At 43.1% G+C, this 17416-nt stretch overlaps 1 long non-coding RNA gene across 1 annotated transcript in view; it reads left to right on the top strand.

The window, feature by feature from the left end:
• The first annotated feature begins 7375 nt into the window (after positions 1 to 7375).
• The window catches only part of LOC132709028 (uncharacterized), a 33534-nt gene continuing 23493 nt past the window's right edge, over positions 7376 to 17416 (top strand). The window contains exon 1 of the long non-coding RNA XR_009620089.2: positions 7376 to 7915. This is a non-coding gene — a long non-coding RNA (uncharacterized LOC132709028). The remainder of the gene's footprint in view (positions 7916 to 17416) is intronic.

Raw genomic sequence — 17416 nt, 5'->3', positions numbered from 1 at the left:
TTCTGGTGGGCCCAGAAGGTCCGAAAATCAACTGGCCGGCACGCGCATGTGCCCCAGAGCTGAGCTGGTGTGCCCACTAATAAGGCTCCGCGTGCCACCTGTGGCACGCGTGCTATAGGTTCGCCAACACGGGTTTAGTTGTTCTGGTGTGCAGTGGTCTATAGCGTCATTTTGACGGTAGGAGTTGAAACAGTTTATGTCCAGGATGTGAGGGGTCTAAATATTTTCACAACCCTCTTTTTGACTCGTGCAGTATACAGGTCCTGAATGGAAGTCAAATTGGTAGCCATTGTTTTTTCTGCAGTTCTAATGATCCTCTGAAGTCTGTGTCTGTCTTGTTGGGTTGCAGAACCAAACCAGACACCTATAGAGGTGCAGATGACAGACTCAATAATTCCTCTGTAGAACTAGACAAATTCTTCACCCTGTCCTTCAGTGTTTAATTGTGTTGTTTGTGCCACACACAATCTGTACAAACAATGTTCGGATTTACTTTTCTGCTTATTGTGCTGGCATGGAGGTTCCCACAACACTTCAGAGGCAAGTGATGTAGTGTTTACCATAACTATTGAAAACTACGCTTTGCGTTGGAATTTTTATTAATTTTACTCAAAGGTTTGTGGACACAAATAAAAATTATAATCCTGTTTGCAATTAACTGTGCTCTTCATGCCTGGAGACATAACATCTCCTTGTTTGTGTTTCATGCTTTCTCATAGTAATCTAGTGATTTGCAATGTTATTAAGAGTCTAGTTTTCCAGATGTGGGTGGGAAGGGAGCAAAAAAAATTAAGTCAATTCCAGATTCAGTAGGACCTCAGCAGATGCTATCCAACAATATTATTAACGGTACATGTGAATAATTTCAACTGACATTATTCTCATGGCAGACTCCTTGGGCAGAGTCATTATACCAACCTGGACAAATGGTTATGCAGTCTATTTTTGAAAACACCCAGTGAATCTACAACTTCTGGAAGCAAGATATTTCACTGATTAATTTTCCTGACTGTTAGAAAATTTCTACTCGCTTCTAGGTTGCATCTCTTTAACAAGTTTCCACCAATTACTTCTTGTTCTTCCCTCTGTTGCTTTTGGAGAATAAACCAGTCTCCTCTTCTCTGTGACAACCCCTCAAGAACTGGAAGACCATTATCATGTCCCCCCTAATCCTTCTCTTCAATAGGGTAGACATATCCTATTTCCCCTTAATCTTAATTTCTTCCGTCTCCAGACTTAAATTCTCCAGACTATACCTGGCATTTTTCAACCATTTCCCAGGAGAGTTTTCTTCTAGATCCTGTGACATTCCATCTTCTGTTTGGCCACAATCCAGGTTTCCAATACTTTTCTTAAAATGTGGCATCAAGAGCACGAATGTACTGTAATATTCTATCAGTGTTCTAACCAACACAGAAAGAGTGGGATGACTTTATTTCTTCAGCTACAGTTACGTTTGGCATAGTGGTGAAGGCACCAGGCTAGAAATCAGGAGACCAGAAGTTCCAGATCTGTCTTGGGCATGAAGACACTTGGGTGACCTTGGTCCAATCACTTTAGAATAGAATAACAGAGTTGGAAGGGACCTTGGAGGTCTTCTAGTCCAACCCCCTGCTTAGGCAGGAAATCCTACACCACTTCAGACAAATGGTTATCCAACATCTTCTTAAAACCTTCCAGCGTTGGAGCATTCACAACTTCTGGAGCCAAGTTGTTCCACTGATTAATTGTTCTGTCAGGAACTTTCTCCTTAGTTCTAAGTTGCTTCTCTCCTTGGTTAGTTTCCACCTATTGCTTCTTGTCCTGCCCTTAGGTGCTTTGGAGAATAGTTTGACTCCCTCTTCTTTGTGGCAGCTCCTGAGATACTGGAACACTGCTATCATGTCTCCCCTAGTCCTTCTTTTCATCAAACTAGACATACCCAGTTCCTGCAACCGTTCTTTATATGTTTTAGCCTCCAGTCCCCTAATCATCTTTGTTGCTCTTCTCTGCACTCTTTCTAGAGTCTCCACATCTTTTTTATACCATGGCGACTTTCTCTTAGTCCTGAGAAGAAGGCAAGAACAACCCAGTTCTGAAATGTAGCCAAGGAAACCACACAGACTTTTCCAAATAGTCCCCACTGATTCAACACACGTAGGTACATTTAAGAAGGTTGAACAAAGATTTAACATCAACTGGATTGTGTGATTCACTTTTAGGAAAGTGTCACCTGAGTCATGGCTATTTTACAAGGAACATCTCATGCTTTTCTTCACACCTCTGAGGCAAAACAGGATGACTTGCTGAACGGATGCATCTCTATAGGGTTTGCGATCAGCAAAGAAATGTGAAAATATGTTTTTTTTAATAAAACAGATTGCATATTTTCAAGGAATGTATGAAAGGACGATGCTTTCATTTCCCTAAAGCCCTGCTTTGCTTTGCCTCCTACTTACTTCTGTGTGAATATAGATCGACTGCACAAAATCCAGAAGTGTCTATGGAGATTCTCAGACATCCAGGTCATAGTTGTCCCAAAGATGCTTTTTCAAAAGGCAAATGGACTTTGTTTTTCCTTGAAAACATTTCACTTCTCATTCAAGAAGCTTCTTCAGTTCTGTTCTAAGCCACGTCCACATCATAGCAATCATGGCTACTCAGGGATTCTGTTTCAACATTTTTATATGCATGCATCATGGTTTCCCCTCCCCCCCACTTACTTCTGCAGAATTGAAATGAATCATGGTGATGAATGGAGCATGTATATTATCTGGAATTAAATAGAATACTGTACCTATTAAATATTTAGCACATCAAGAGTTTACAGGCTGCAGTTATACCTTTAATGCATTTTCCTCAGCCTTTTATAATATTCAGTTTGCAACAGGTAGAGGAGTATAGTGATCTACAGAAGGAAAAAATGAAAATAACGTGGAATGAAGTTGTTTATATTTTATTTATAAGTTTAGGATATTCAGCAGCATGAGGTTCATTTCGCCTCTACTATTTTTGAAATTTAAGCTTTGATACAGATTGCCTTTTCCTATCCTTCCTTGCAGCCAAGCAAACATATCATATTACTTTAAAAAGCAGATTGTATAAAATTAAGACAAGATGATACAATTAGCCATGACTAGGGCAAAGTTTCTACCACTTTGCTGTTTATAGCTATAATGGACAAATGAAGAAATACTCTTGTGCCTTACAAATAACTATTTGAGGGAATGGTGAACATGCAATTGCTAAAACCAGGGGTGGGTTCTACATTTTTTTACTATTGGTTCTGTGGGCGTGGCTTATTTTGTGGGTGTGGCTTGAAGGTCATGTGACTAGGTGGGCGTGGCTAGCTGGTCAGAGTCATTTCTGGAAGGTCCTCGCACTTACGACCCGACTCATTTGTTTGCTTTTAACACTGATCAGCTGTAGGGCGGCCCTTTGAAGCTCCGCGATAAGAGTTTAAACAGTTTTTTTTCCTCTAGTCATCAGCTGGGACTCAGGAGGCAGCAATAGATTGGGGGTGGGACCAAATAAAAGGTAAGAATAATGTGGGTGGGTGGGGCGGGGAGGGCGGGGGGGGAGAACCGGTTCGGTGACGTCATATCATCACCGCTACCAGTTCGGCCGAACCGGACCGAACCGGGAGGAACCCACCACTGGCTAAAACGTGTAAATTGAAAGTTGTTGGGAAATAAGAAGAAATGAAGGACTCTATGATAAAATTTGCTTGCATCACCCTTGTGTCAGAAACACCTAAGTGCTTCCAGATTGAATGGAATAGCCAATGACATCACTATTGCCCAGGGAATGCCCAATTGGGTCTCCTTTCATGGACCTGGCAGGAGCTGGAGTGAAAGACGGGAGCTCACCCGACCCCATGGCAGCACCCAGGTCTCGAACGCGGGCTTGCTAACCTCCAACACAGCGTCCTAATCACATGAGCCACCATCATCAACTTCTTTTAACAACCCCATAATCCCTTGTGGAGTGGAGTCTGGGCAACTGAATGGAGCTAGCAGAGTGTTTTAATGGCCGGATGCCCTTCCTGTCACCAATGCGGAGTTTTGTTCAGCAGATATATTCTCATTGTGCGAGAAATATCTGCCTCTATCTAGGATCGAACTCACAGCTTCCTGATTGTGAGGCGAGAGCTCCACCTCTAGGCCACCGCACCACTCTTAATCACATGAGCCACCCTGTCCCCTATAAAATGGGCTAAGAACATTTGACACAATTAACTGTGGGAACAGTCAGAAAATAGATGGCTAAAAGAATTGAAATTCATTCCATCTTGACAATTTTTGACCTCTTTGTCAGGGTAATTTACGCTCCAATTTTGACCTTGTTTCCCCCTCCCCCCAGAGTGTGTCATCAATCACATTCGCCAACAGACCAATTTTGTGGGTTGTAGAGGTCACTCCCCTCCGGCTGCTGTAGGTAACCCTGGGATACAGCCTTGAGAGAGATAAGCATGGAATGTGCATCTGTCTTTGGCTGCTGTGCCATTTCGCCAGTTTCCCATCCCCCCCCGGCCTACGGCAACTCGAGAGCAGGCCAAGGATGCTTTGCGAGTTGACATTTGATGTCCTCTGGGGATGTCCCTGACAGCAGTTCTTCTTTGTAACCCCTCTTTATAATGAGCAAGGAAAGGTCTTCAGCTCAGCTGCTAAGCAGACATGCCATTCTTTTCATCGAAGGGTATTTGATTCTGATTGTATGAATGCTTCTATTGGAAGAAATATCCATTTGGTTCAGTTCCAAGCTGGAAGAAAGACACTGGAAACATGGAGGCTGATTGGAAAGATAGTTTAATGGTGAAGCAGAAGCACATGGGTGATTCTGGGCAGCTGACCACATGGAGTTGAGAGTGGGTGGCTTTTATTCCCTCTCTGGGCTATGTATTTGAGCTTCCTGTTCTTTGCGTGCTCCCTCTTCCACCTCCATTTAAAAACTGTTCTAATTGCCTTTTGAGGGAAGACCCCCCCTCTCCTAGAAGAATGAAATATTTTGAGAAATATTAAAAAGGCAGAATATTATATTTCCCTCAATGAGAAATTGAAAAACATGCTCTTGGAGACAGAAAGCAGCTCCCACCTTTCTTGATGGTCCTCAGCAGATGTCAGCACTTAAGAGATAAAGAAATAGCTAGCTCTAATAAGCAAATTCTCTGTAGCAAGGTCTGAAGAAAGGTAGGGTTAGTCCTCAGCCACAATAGGAATTGCCCAACAAGTCCCTTCATTGCATCAGCCAAACTTCAACCAAGCTTGGCTCAGATAACCTACAGAGCCAGCTATGACCCCTACAATAGCCAATAGAATACAGGTCCTTGCACAGGAACAGGAAGCTCAAGTTCAACGCCCAAGAGAAAGTATAAATACCCCTCACTCTCAACTCTATGTGGTCAGCTACCCAGAATCATGTGCCTGGTAGTTCTGCTTCACCATTAAACCCTCTTTCCAATCAGCCTCCAGCCTCCATTTTGTCTCCAGTGCCTTTCTCCCGGCTTGGAATTGAACCAGATGGATATTGTCTCCCAACACTTTCTTCCCCTTTCCTCTTAATATTATTTTTGCTGAAGGCAGAGTAGATTCTTTTCTGCTTTTTCAATAAACAGTTCCTGCTGCCCATCCCGATAGTTCCTGCAGCTATGAAGTCCTGAAATAGATTTTTGTCCTTTATTGTGTTTGATATTCTTGCATATAAGGATGCAGCAATTTAAAAATAAAAAACTGGAATGGGACAGAGAATATATGCTCACAAAGCAAAACCAGCTTCTGAACAGTGATGGAGACAAGGAAGATATTTCACGAGAGGAGTCCTCCACTCCTCTGCTTGCAACAGAATACCTTATGCCACCAGGCTTCAAATTTTGGGCTTAGAGAACTTAGAACTATGCCGCCTTCAGTCTGACCTAAGTGTAATGCATAAAATTATCTGCTATAACGTCCTACCTGTCAAGGACTACTTCAGCTTCAACCACAACAATACACGAGCAAATAATAGATACAAACTCATGGTAAACAGCTCCAAACTCGATTGCAGAAAATACAACTTCAGCAAAAGAGTGGTCAATGCCTGGAATGCACTACCTGACTCTGTGGTTTCATCCCCAAATCCCCAAAACTTTAACCTTAGACTGTCTCCTGTTGATCTCACCCCATTCCTAAGAGGTCTGTAAAGGGCCTGCATAAGTGCACCAACATGCCTACCGTCCCTGTCCTAATATTCCTTTTTACTCTTACTCTTTTCATGTATTCATAATCATGTCTAAACTTAACATCTGTTTTCTTATACATGCTTGACAAAATAAATAATAAAATAAAATAAAATAAAATAAAATAAAATAAAATAAAATAAAATAAAATAAAATAAAATAAAATAAAATAAAATAAAATAAAATAAAATAAAATAAAATAAAATAAAATAAAATAAAACAAAATAAAATAGCCTGGTGGCGCAGCAGACTAATAGCCTGTTATTAACATTCAGCTGCCTGCAATTACTACAAGTTCGAATCTCACCAGGCTCAAGGTTGACTCAGCCTTCCATCCTTTCTAAGGTAGGTAAATTGAGGACCCAGTTTGTGGGGACAATAAGCTGACTTTGTATAAATATACAAAAGTATGAAGGCTATTGCTTAACTCATTGTAAGCCGCCCTGAGTCTCCAGAGAAGGGCGGCATATAAATCAAATTAAAATAAAATAAATAAAATAAAATAAATAAAATAAAATAAAATAAAATATTCTTTAAGACTCCTGATTTAAGAGTTTCCTCATCCTGATAGAAAGGTTTGCCTACGGCCAAATTTCACAAGCATTCTTTTAAATCACAGTTTTGATTTAAAATTTGATGGGATGATAAAGACCTGGTTGAAGTTGTTTATGGTTCCATCTGTGCTACAAGTCATTGGCAGGGATTGCAGACAGAGGGCTTCCCTACAGATGCATTTAATCTACCGACAATCAATGTGGTTGTGGGTTTCATAGGCTTTGGTAAGGCCAATAATATGTATAATGTATAATAGGCACATGGCCACTGAAAAACTGCAGAATTCTTCTAATTTCATGAAAGGACTGTAAGCAATTTTTCCTAGGACACAAGGACTGAGTAAGTTACTTCTCTTTTTTTAACAGTAACAGGAAGGGTTGGAAGGGACTTTGGAGGTCATCTAGTCCAACCCCCTGCTCACGCAGGAGACCTATACTAGGGATTCGAACTGCCGAACTGCCGACCTTTCTGATTGACAACCTCAGAGTCTTAGCCACTGAGCCACCTAGCCAAGCTTGCAGGATCATGTCCCATAGGTGTAGTATGTATGATCCCTAGAACAGCGATGGGCAAATATGGCCCCTTTATGACCTGTGGACTTCAACTCCCAGAATTCCTGCTGCAGTGGATAATTGTCCTGGATATTAACTAGAAGACTCTGAATTCTAGCTCTGTCTTGAAATGGAAGCCATCTGGGTGACCTTGGAGGCCAGTCCTTTTCCTCAACCCCAGAGAGAAGACAGTGGAAAACCACTTCCAAAAATGTCTCTGTTAGGATATGGTGTAAGTCTTTAACAAGTTGTCCAGGCAATATATGTGTTCTATAACTTTAAATGTATTCAATAACTTTAGGAGAGAATGCTGAGTAATTGTACTGCTGAGTCATTGTAATGACTAATGACTGCTGACTAACTGCTGACTGCAATTATCATAATTGTACTGTTGAGTCATTGCATTGCTGACTTCACTTATCTTAAGTGGATAATTACTAGTGTAAACTGTATATAAGAAGGAAGCTGAGCTATAGTCATTGTTGGACCTGCTCTCATCATTGCTTGACTTGCTGCTTGACCTGTTGATTGAAACTGTTACTGTCGTGTGTGAAGAAGTGGAGGGATCTGCTATCATCGTGATTTGTTACCAGCGTGAATTACTGCTGTTTGTCTGGTAAGAAGATATCTGTAACTTCGGACTGATTTGAATGGCTAAAGACTTGGATTGATTAAAAGACTATGCAATTGTTTTTCACTACAAAGTAAAAGCTTTGTTAAACCAGTTTGTATGTATTGTATTCATTGCTCTCAGTACCATTTCTCTGTGCGCTTACTCTGCTGGTTGGTAACACAACAATATCCTTAACAGTCCCAAAGGTGCTTTTTCAAGAGGCAACTGGATTTTCTGTTGTTGTTTTTTCAGAGCTGAAGAAGCTTTTTGGATGAGAACATCTTCAAAGAAAAAACCAGAAAGTCCAGTTGCCTCTTGAAAAAAAGCACCTTTGGGACAACCATGACCTGGATGACTGAGGACCTCCATAGACACTTCCAAAAATGTTGCCAACGAAACTGAATGAACTTGTCCATATAGTCCCTGGGAATCAAGAGTGACTCAAAGAGTCACCCATCTCTCCACCCTTCAAGGCTGGTAGTTAGCCAAGTCTCTCTGGATCATGGTAAGGGCTTGTTTTTAACCAGAGGAGATTGTCTCCAGGGCCTTCCCTACCTTGAAAATGTAAGGAGAGCTTTGGAGGGCCAACTGCTTGACATTTTTGGCCACCCCTTGCAGGCAACCCTGACATTATATCAGCATTGGGAAAATGTTTGCCCAGGTTGAGAAACACGGGATTAAATGTCCTAGAGCCATGATGGCGAACCCAGTGGTGGGTTCCTCCCGGTTCAGTCCGGTTCGACAGAGCCGGTAGCGGTGACGATATGACATCATCGAACCGGTTCTCCCCCCCTCCCACCCCCTCACCCACGTTATTCTTACCTTTTATTTGGTCCCACCCCCAATCTATTGCTGCCTCCTGAGTCCCAGCTGATGACTAGAGAGAAAAAAACTGTTTAAACTCTTGCCACGAGGATTCAAAGGGCCGTCCTACAGCTGATCAGTGTTAAAAACAAACAAATGAGTCGGGTCATAAGTCGAGGACCTTCCAGAAATGACTCTGACCAGCTAGCCACATCCACCTAGTCACATGACCTCCAAGCCATGCCCACAAAATAAGCCACGCCCACAGAACCAGTAGTAAAAAAAATTAGAACCCACCCCTGGGCGAACCTATGGCACGCGTGCCGCAGGTGGCACACAGAGCCCTCTCTGTGGGCACCTGAGCCCTCGCCAGCTGCCCCTTGGGTTCTGACATGCGCATACGTGCCAGCCACCTGTTCTTCGTGCTGCTGGAGCACTGGAAACCCAAAGACCAGCTGGTTTTCGGGTTTGTGGCACTCCAGCACATGCGCACACATGCATGTGCATGTGTGCGCATTCCGGTTTGGGCACTCAGTGCCAAAAAGGTTGGCCATCACTGTCCTAGAGTCCTACTGGACAATCACTTAAATGAGCCAGCAGTGTGCTGGAGCTGCCAAAAAAAGCCATCACAGTCCTAGGCTGCTTTAACAGGTGGCTTGCTACCAGTTTGCCCCAGTTCAGGTGAATGGGTAGTAGCAGCGTCAGGAGGCTCCACCCACTCGCCTCGACATCATCAAATAAGAGCCTTGATAGTACAGTGGTCTAAGCACCCTGTTATTAACACAGCTGTCTGCAATTATTGCAAGTTCGAATCTCCCCAAGCTCAAGGTTGACTCAGCCTTTGATCCTTTCTAAGGTAGGTGAAATGAGGACCCAGTTTGTGGGGGCAATAAGCTGACTTTGTATAAATATACAAAAGTATGAAGGCTATTGCTTAATGCACTGTAAGCCGCCCTGAGTCTCCGGAGAAGGGCGGCATATAAATCAAATAAAAATAAAAAAACCCTCTTCACATGCGCAGAAGTGGTACGTGCACAAGCCGAAGCAAGCACACCCGCACGAACTGGTAGCAAAGATAAGTGAAACCCATCACTGTAACAGAGGGATAGAATCAAGATTACATGAAAGGTTAATACCGCTTTATAGTGTCTTGGTGAGGCCACACTTGGAATGATGCCTCCAATTTTGGTGATCACAATGTAAAAAAGATGTCGAGACTCTAGAAAGAGTGCAGAGAAGAGCAACCAAGATGATTAGGGGACTGGAGGCTAAAACATGTAAAGAACGGTTGCAGGAACTGGGTATGTCTAGTTTGATGACGAGAAGGACTAGGGGGAGACATGATAGCAGTGTTCCAATATCCCAGGGATTCCCACAAAGAAGAGGGAGTCAAGCTATTCTCCAAAGCACCTGAGGGCAGGACAAGAAGCAATGGGTGGAAACTAATCAAGGAGAGAAGCAACCTAGAACTAAGGAGAAACTTAGTCAATTAATTAGAGTGGAACAACTTGCCTCCAGAACAATTAATCAGTGGAACAACTTGCCTCCAGAAGTTGTGAATGCTCCAACACTGGAAGTTTTTAAGAAAAGATTGGACAGCCACTTGTCTGAAATGATATGGGGGGGTTGGACTAGAAAATCTCCAAGGTCCCTTCGAACTCCGTTATTCTGTTACTTGTGTTCTGTGTTGATATAGGTAGAGATTCAGCTCTGAAGGGGAATAGTGGGCGAAATTAAGACAGGAATGAAGTTTGCAATGACAGCCCACTCTCCAATTAATTGTAGTCTCATGCAAAAGAGCTGAGAGACATACTGAACATCCCTTTTCCAGCCACAGAGTCTGTCTTGAACTAGAGTTGCCTAAGGCTTAAGCATTCAGCTACTGTCCTCTGATTGAATGCAAATTCCCGTCTTGCTGGCTCCCTGGAGACGGAGACAGCGCACGCTAGATAGTCTCCCAAGTCATTTCACACCCATTTTTTTGATTTTCCAGCTGACTAGTAATTTAGCAGAACTGGAATGAGAAATTCATGGTGCTGATGTCATTAACTTGCAAGCCTGCGTAGGCCGAAATGATGGTTTCTCTGAGCTGGCAATCACAGGTTCTTCAATCAAAGAAGTTTATGCTATGAAAAATTAGTCGGAGCAGGGAAATTGGTGAGAAATTAAATGTCTGAAGTCTCTTCATCCTTTGAAAAAGAGAGGCAACTTTGCTGCGTTGTAAAAGAAACGATCCCCTATTCTTAATAAATTCATTTCTGGTACCGTATCGAATAACAACTGTATAATAAATGAAAGAAAACAGAGTGTTGATTGAACAAGTTTAGCTCAAGTAAACATTGATAGACGCAAAGCCGACAAAAATTGGAATGCAGAGTTAACCAGGGGATGTCGGCAGGATTGGATAAAAAGGAAAATAACCCTCAAGATTTCAGCTATGATGGGTGCATTTCACATTAAAAATGAGTGAACTTTTGATTGCCTTGTTGTAGTCACCATCTAATCAAGATCACATGAAGTTCTAGTACCTCTTTACAAACCCTTAGTAAGTAATTCCACACTTGGAGCACTGCATCCAGTTCTGGTCACCACAATATAAAAAAACAAAGATCTTAGAAAGAATGAATAGAAGAGCAACAAGAATGATTAGGGGGCTGGAGGCTAAAATATTTGATGAACAGTGGTGAAATCCAAATTTTTTTACTACCGGTTCTATGGGCGTGGCTTAGTGGACGTGGTGAGGATTGGTAGGCATGGCTTGGTGGGCATGGCAGGGGAAGGATATTGCAAAATCTCCATTCCCACACCACTCTGGGGCCAGCCACAGGTGGCATTTGCCAGTTCTCCAAACTACTCAAAATTTCCGCTACTGGTTCTCCAACTACTCAAAATTTCCGCTACCAGTTCTCCGAACTACTAAAAATTTCCACTACCAGTTCTCCAGAACCTGTCAGAACCTGCTGAATTTCACCCCGATGATGAATGATTACAGGAATTCGGTATATCTAGTCTAATGAAAAGAAACACTAGGGGAGACATGATCCAATATTTGTGTCAGCGCCTCAACGCTGGCATAGAGAGCAGAGGAGAGAGATAAGCTTTTGCCTGCTAAATCCTTTTGAAGTCAGGTTGTCGTGGAAATGAGGAGGGGAGACATTCCTGGGAAATGACGAGACAAGAAGGCTGAGAATGACTTGGAAGATAGCCAATGAGATGCAGAGATTTGGGGATCGGAAAGGGAGGGATTGGGGGGCAAAAGGTCAGTCTTGTCCACATCAGTCATGATCTGGTTGCTGTGCTCAATTAAAGAAAAGATTTCCTTAAAGATTGGCAGTTTGGAAATTCATTTACTTTGAGATAGCATCAAAGTCTGACAATTTGAGGGGCTACTACAAAGACAAGGGGGACAAAGCACTAGAAGGCAAGACAAGAAGCAATGGATGGAAACTAACCAAGGAAAGAAGCAATTTGGAACTAAATGTAATTTCCTAACTGTGAAAGCAATCAACCAATGGAACATTTTGCATTCAGGAGTTGTGGGGGCTCCATCCAAAAAAAAAAAAAAAAGATTGGACAACCATTTATCTGAAATGATGGAGGGTCTCTTGCTGAGGATTGAACTAGAAGTTCTCCAGGATCCCTTCCAATTCTATTACTCTGTGTTTTATGTTGTCTCTAGTGCTAGTGTTTCTCAACCTTGAGAACTTGAAAATGGGTGGACTTCAACTCCCAGAATTCCTCAGCCAACAATGGGAGTTGAAGCCCACCCATCTTCAAGCTTCCATGATTGAAAAAACCCTGATGTAGACTTGCTGACCATACCATGTAGACCCCCCTGGATTTAGCTTTTCTAAATTTATAGTCAGAGCAACCAAGAAGCACCCAACATTTTTGAGAAGAAGGCAGTGTTGGCCCAAACATTTTCATTGCCCAAACTCCTGGAGGAAGTTAGCACCCACCCCTCTCCTAGGAAAATGAGGTATTTTAGGAAATATTAAAAGGGCAGAATATTTCCCCTAAAAGGGAGGCAGAAACTCAACCCCCCACCCTTTGTAAATGGACCATTAAGGCCTGGGCCAGTGTATTCTACATAACAAAGATCTACCTCCTTCAGGCAGAGCCATAGTAGGAATTGCCCAAAGCCCTTTCACTACATCATCACCAGGGGTGGGTTCTACTTACCTTTACTACCAGTTTGCAACGGGGCCATGCGTGCACACACTCTTCTGTGCATGCGCAGAAGCGTTCTGATGACGTCAGGGTCAGTGGGCGGAGCCTCCCTCCGGTTTTACTACTGGTTCTATAGAACCGGTCCGAACCGGGGGCAACCCACCACTGATCATCACCCAGCAAGATTCAACCAAGCTTGGGACTCAGGACAGCCTACAGAGTTGCCCCTGCATGGCCCCATGGAAGTCTGACAACCAATCAGAATACAAGCTCAAATTCAAAAGCCCAGCAAGGGCATAAAACCCGGGCACTCTCAGCAACTCTTCCCCCTTTTCCTCCAGGACCTCAAGTCATGTGATCTTGTCCACCATTAAAAACCATCTTTCCAAGCAGTCTCCATGTTTCCAGTGTAAGGTCCCAAAATACACTTGAGTCACCAGAATGCCAAAGAGAGAGACTCAAGACGAGGCTTGCAAAAAAGCAGATTTTATTTATGGCCAAAAACAAAATACTGGGTGGAACTATATCCAGAACATACAGATACAATGCATGCGAGGAAATAGCCACATCTTGGGAAAGGTATGGCGTCCTTTTATACCCTCAGAGACGTCAGCTTAATACCCAATTCTGGCCTCCTAATTTAGGTTTGTGTATTCCTTGTTGCCCTGCAAGGGGGAATAGAAACTTCCCCAATTAGTATTATCTTAAGCATTTCTTTGTTTACTCAATTGGCCACTTAGCCCCCTGGCTCTGGAAGACAGGAGTTTATCCAGATCAAACATAAATTAGGGCTGAGGTGTAAATTATCCCTTTGTTGATGGCTGTAGTTTCAACTGAGATACTACCATGCTTTTAGATGGCACAAGAAAAACAGGAAGAAGATTGATATGGGTTCAGGTCAAATAGCAGGAACATATGTTTGACAAATACCAGATGCATTACAGAGGCCTAATAACAGAATATGTTTGTTACAGGAGATGCAAATATAAAGGCATAATATATGTGATACAAATACAAAGGAATATATGTATTACAGGAACCTAATGGTTACAGAATCTAGTATACCAGTATATCATATTCTAGTATTATTTATTATATCCTTATTATTGTTTCCCTTCACCAATATCTTTCTTCCCCACTTGGAACTGAACCCAGATGCACCTTCCTTCCAACACTCCCTAAAGTTATTATTTTGCCTTTCTCCAGTACTTTGCAGGACAGTGTAAAGTTGAGATCACGGAAACGAAATTCCTGCTCTTGTGATATTTTACTAGAAATAGGTCCTTCGCCCCTATTGCCTCCTTTCTCTCCTCCTTGGCTTTGCGAACCGAAAGGGGCAAATTGTGTTGATGACACACGCACTGCATCAGTGTGGGCCCGTGGCAGACTCGAGCCAGACTTAGCAACAGCTCTTAATAATCGTGGCATGTCTGTCAGAGAGGACCTTCTGCATACTACTGCCTTAAATAATTCACAGCTCCTCAAATATTGCATTAAATAATTCAAGGACAGGACAGCCATTGTGATTAATGATCTGTAGCTGATATTTCTGCTAATCCTGCAAGAAGGCAGAGACTGAAGGAGGGAGGGAGGGAGGGAGGGAGGGAGGGAGGGAAGAAACAAATATATAAAGGAGCATATACAGGCTCAAAGAAAGGCAGGAGTCTCTTAGCAAATTAGAAAAATGCCTAATATTTGACGTAAAAAACAACAACAAACCATGCAAGTGAATTTATTTAAGAAAGGCATTCCATAACTCTGCAGGATTAATTTAGTTAAGAGTTAACAGTTATTTTGCACCACAATTCTGCTCTGAAACATTATCCAGAGCAGAGACTGTACAGAAATAGTGAATCAGATGAAGCAGGAGCCAAAGTTATGTGGATATCATCCAACTTTCTCTTTTTCAAAACGCATATAATCAGCTATTTCGATTTGCATTTTATTTTATTCTTCGAAAATCAGCTACCTCCTTCCATCGTCCATCTTCTTTTCCATATTACTGTACATTTGTCCTGCCAAATATCAAAGAGGGGGTTCATTGGGGTTTGATAAGAACCGGGGGGGGAATATTTATCATTTCTGCATGCAGTTTTAGGTTAGAGACGCCCTTCTCTGCTTTGCAAAGAACGATGTGTTTTTACGCTTATGAAAATCGGTGCCATCCCTTTGCTGTGCCAAATCAGAGAGACCTATAAAATTTAGCATCATATCTCATCTCTGCCCCAGAGTGATTTAGTGACTATGGAGAGACATTAGCAATAATATTGTGCAAATGTTATGAAGGCTTGAGTCGAGGAAGGCTTGAGTAAGCATCTTTTGAAAGTTCTTCACAAAGCGATGGAGTTCCCCCTCACTCCCCCTCCCCCTCCGCCTCAGTTCCACTACGCTTGGAATATTGCCTCCAGTTTTGCTCGCCAAAAAAAATATTAAAAAAAAAAGACGTTGAGACTCTAGAGAAAAGCAATAAAGATGATTAGGGGACTGAAGGCTAAAACATATGAAGAACGGTTGCAGGAATTAATGAAAAGAAGGACTAGGGGTGACATGATAGCAGTGTTCCAATATTTGAGGGGCTGCCCCAATGAAGAGGGGGGTCAATCTATTCTCCAAAGCACCTGAGGGCAGGACAAGAAGGAATGGATGGAAACTGATCAAGGAGAGAAGCAAGCTAGAACTAAGGAGAAATTTCTCGACAGTGAGAACAACTAATCAGTGAAACGGATTGACTCCAGAAGTTGTAGGTGCTCCATCGCTGGAGATTTTTAAGAAGAGATTGGATAACCTTTTGTCTGAAATACAGTGGTGGGTTCCTCCCAGTTTGGCCCAGTTCAGCCGAGCCGGTAGCGGTGACGATATGACATCACCGAACCAGTTCTCTTTGTGCGGGAGCTGGGCCCTCCCGCCCTGCCCGCGTTATTCTTACCTTTTATTTGGCCCCGCCCCCAATCTATTCGCTGCCTCCCGAGTTCCAGCTGATAGCTAGAAAGAAAAAAACTGTTTAAACTCTTGCCGCGGGGCTTCAAAGGGCCGCCCTACAGCTGATCAGTGTTAAAAGGCAGTGTGGTGGTAGACTGGTGCCTCCCAAAACAAATGGGTAGACTGGTGCCTCCAAAATTCCCTGATCTGCCATGTATTTTAATCTGGGGATTTGGGGTTTTAAATTGGACTGTACCATTTTAATTCTGTTTATTGTTGGATTGCTTATTTTGTGAGCTGCCCCGAGTCCTTCGGGAGAAGGGCGGCATATAAATATGACAATAAAGAAATAAATAAAATCTGCAAGAAAGCAACCAAAGCTCAGAAAGCACCAAGGACCCCACTGTTCCCGAGGAGTTCAGCTTTCTTTATCGAAGCCCCTAAGGGGGCCTCTTTCGTTCCACGAAGTGAATCCCATTACTTCCATACCTCCCATCATTTGGGCAAATGAATTCACATTGCTTGGCGGAGGCCTCCCCTCCAATTGTCAACCTCCATTCCCCAAGTGCAAAATTGAAATCCCAGTCATTTGATTGACTGACGCTAGCTAGGTCACAGCTGCAGCAGAGCTCCGCATTGAGAGTTTAATAGCTTTCCATCTTTTTTTTTTAAATGGCTTTTCTCCAATTCAGAACTTTACTGTTCTGTATAGATCAGGCAACTCTTTGAGCCCCATCTGATGCCTAAGATCCTCTTCTTGTGTGTCGGAGCACAAAGCCAACAGCCTCAAGGAGGTTCATTTTAAGGGACTTTCAAGGCCGGTGACAAAGGCTGGCTTCTGAGATTGTGGTGTCCTATTGTTCTTGGAAGAAGGCATTGGGTCCCCAGATGGCAACTAATGTATTGAAAGATCCCAACAAAAGTCTCTGGGAGTTCAAACAAACAGCCTTTAGAAAGGGAGAGGCAGTGCGTGCGTTCGCATTTGAATTCTAGCAAAGGCATCAAATGGGTTGGCACAGAGCTGCTGTTGAAAGAGGTGAAGGCAATTCCGTGCATCCGTGATTTCTGTGGGGAGCATCAAGACCGGAGGGGCATTTTCCCAAGGATGATATAATGTCAGGATTGCATAATGCAAGGGGTGGTCCAAAGAATCTAGAACAGAGGTGTCGAACACAAGGCCCGCAGGCCGGATCCGGCCTGTGATGTGGTTGGATCTGGCCCGTGGGGCTGTCCTGGAAAATGTAAAGGGGTGGGGGGCAGAGGTGAAATCTAGCAGGTTCTGACAGGTTCTGGAGAACCAATAGCAGAAATTTTGAGCAGTTCGGAGAACCGGTAGTGGAAATTTTGAGTAGTTCAGAGAACCGGTAGCGGAAATTATGAGTAGTTTGGAGAACTGGCAAATACCACCTCTGGCTGGCCCCAGAGTGGGGTGGGAATGGAGGTTTTGCAGTATCCTTCCCCTGCCACACCCACCAACCCATGCCCACAGAACTGGTAGTAAAAAAATTTGGATTTCACCCTGGGGAGGGGGCTTGCTGATGTCGCTTCAGCCGGATCTACCCAATGTGAAGAGGAAACATACCAGCAGTTTGGGGAGTAGCGTCAAGCTGG

Source organism: Pantherophis guttatus, chromosome 3 (assembly GCF_059756535.1).
Source record: "Pantherophis guttatus breed Tessera chromosome 3, ASM5975653v1, whole genome shotgun sequence".
Taxonomy (NCBI): domain Eukaryota; kingdom Metazoa; phylum Chordata; class Lepidosauria; order Squamata; family Colubridae; genus Pantherophis; species Pantherophis guttatus.
This window is presented reverse-complemented; position numbering and strand designations above follow the sequence as displayed.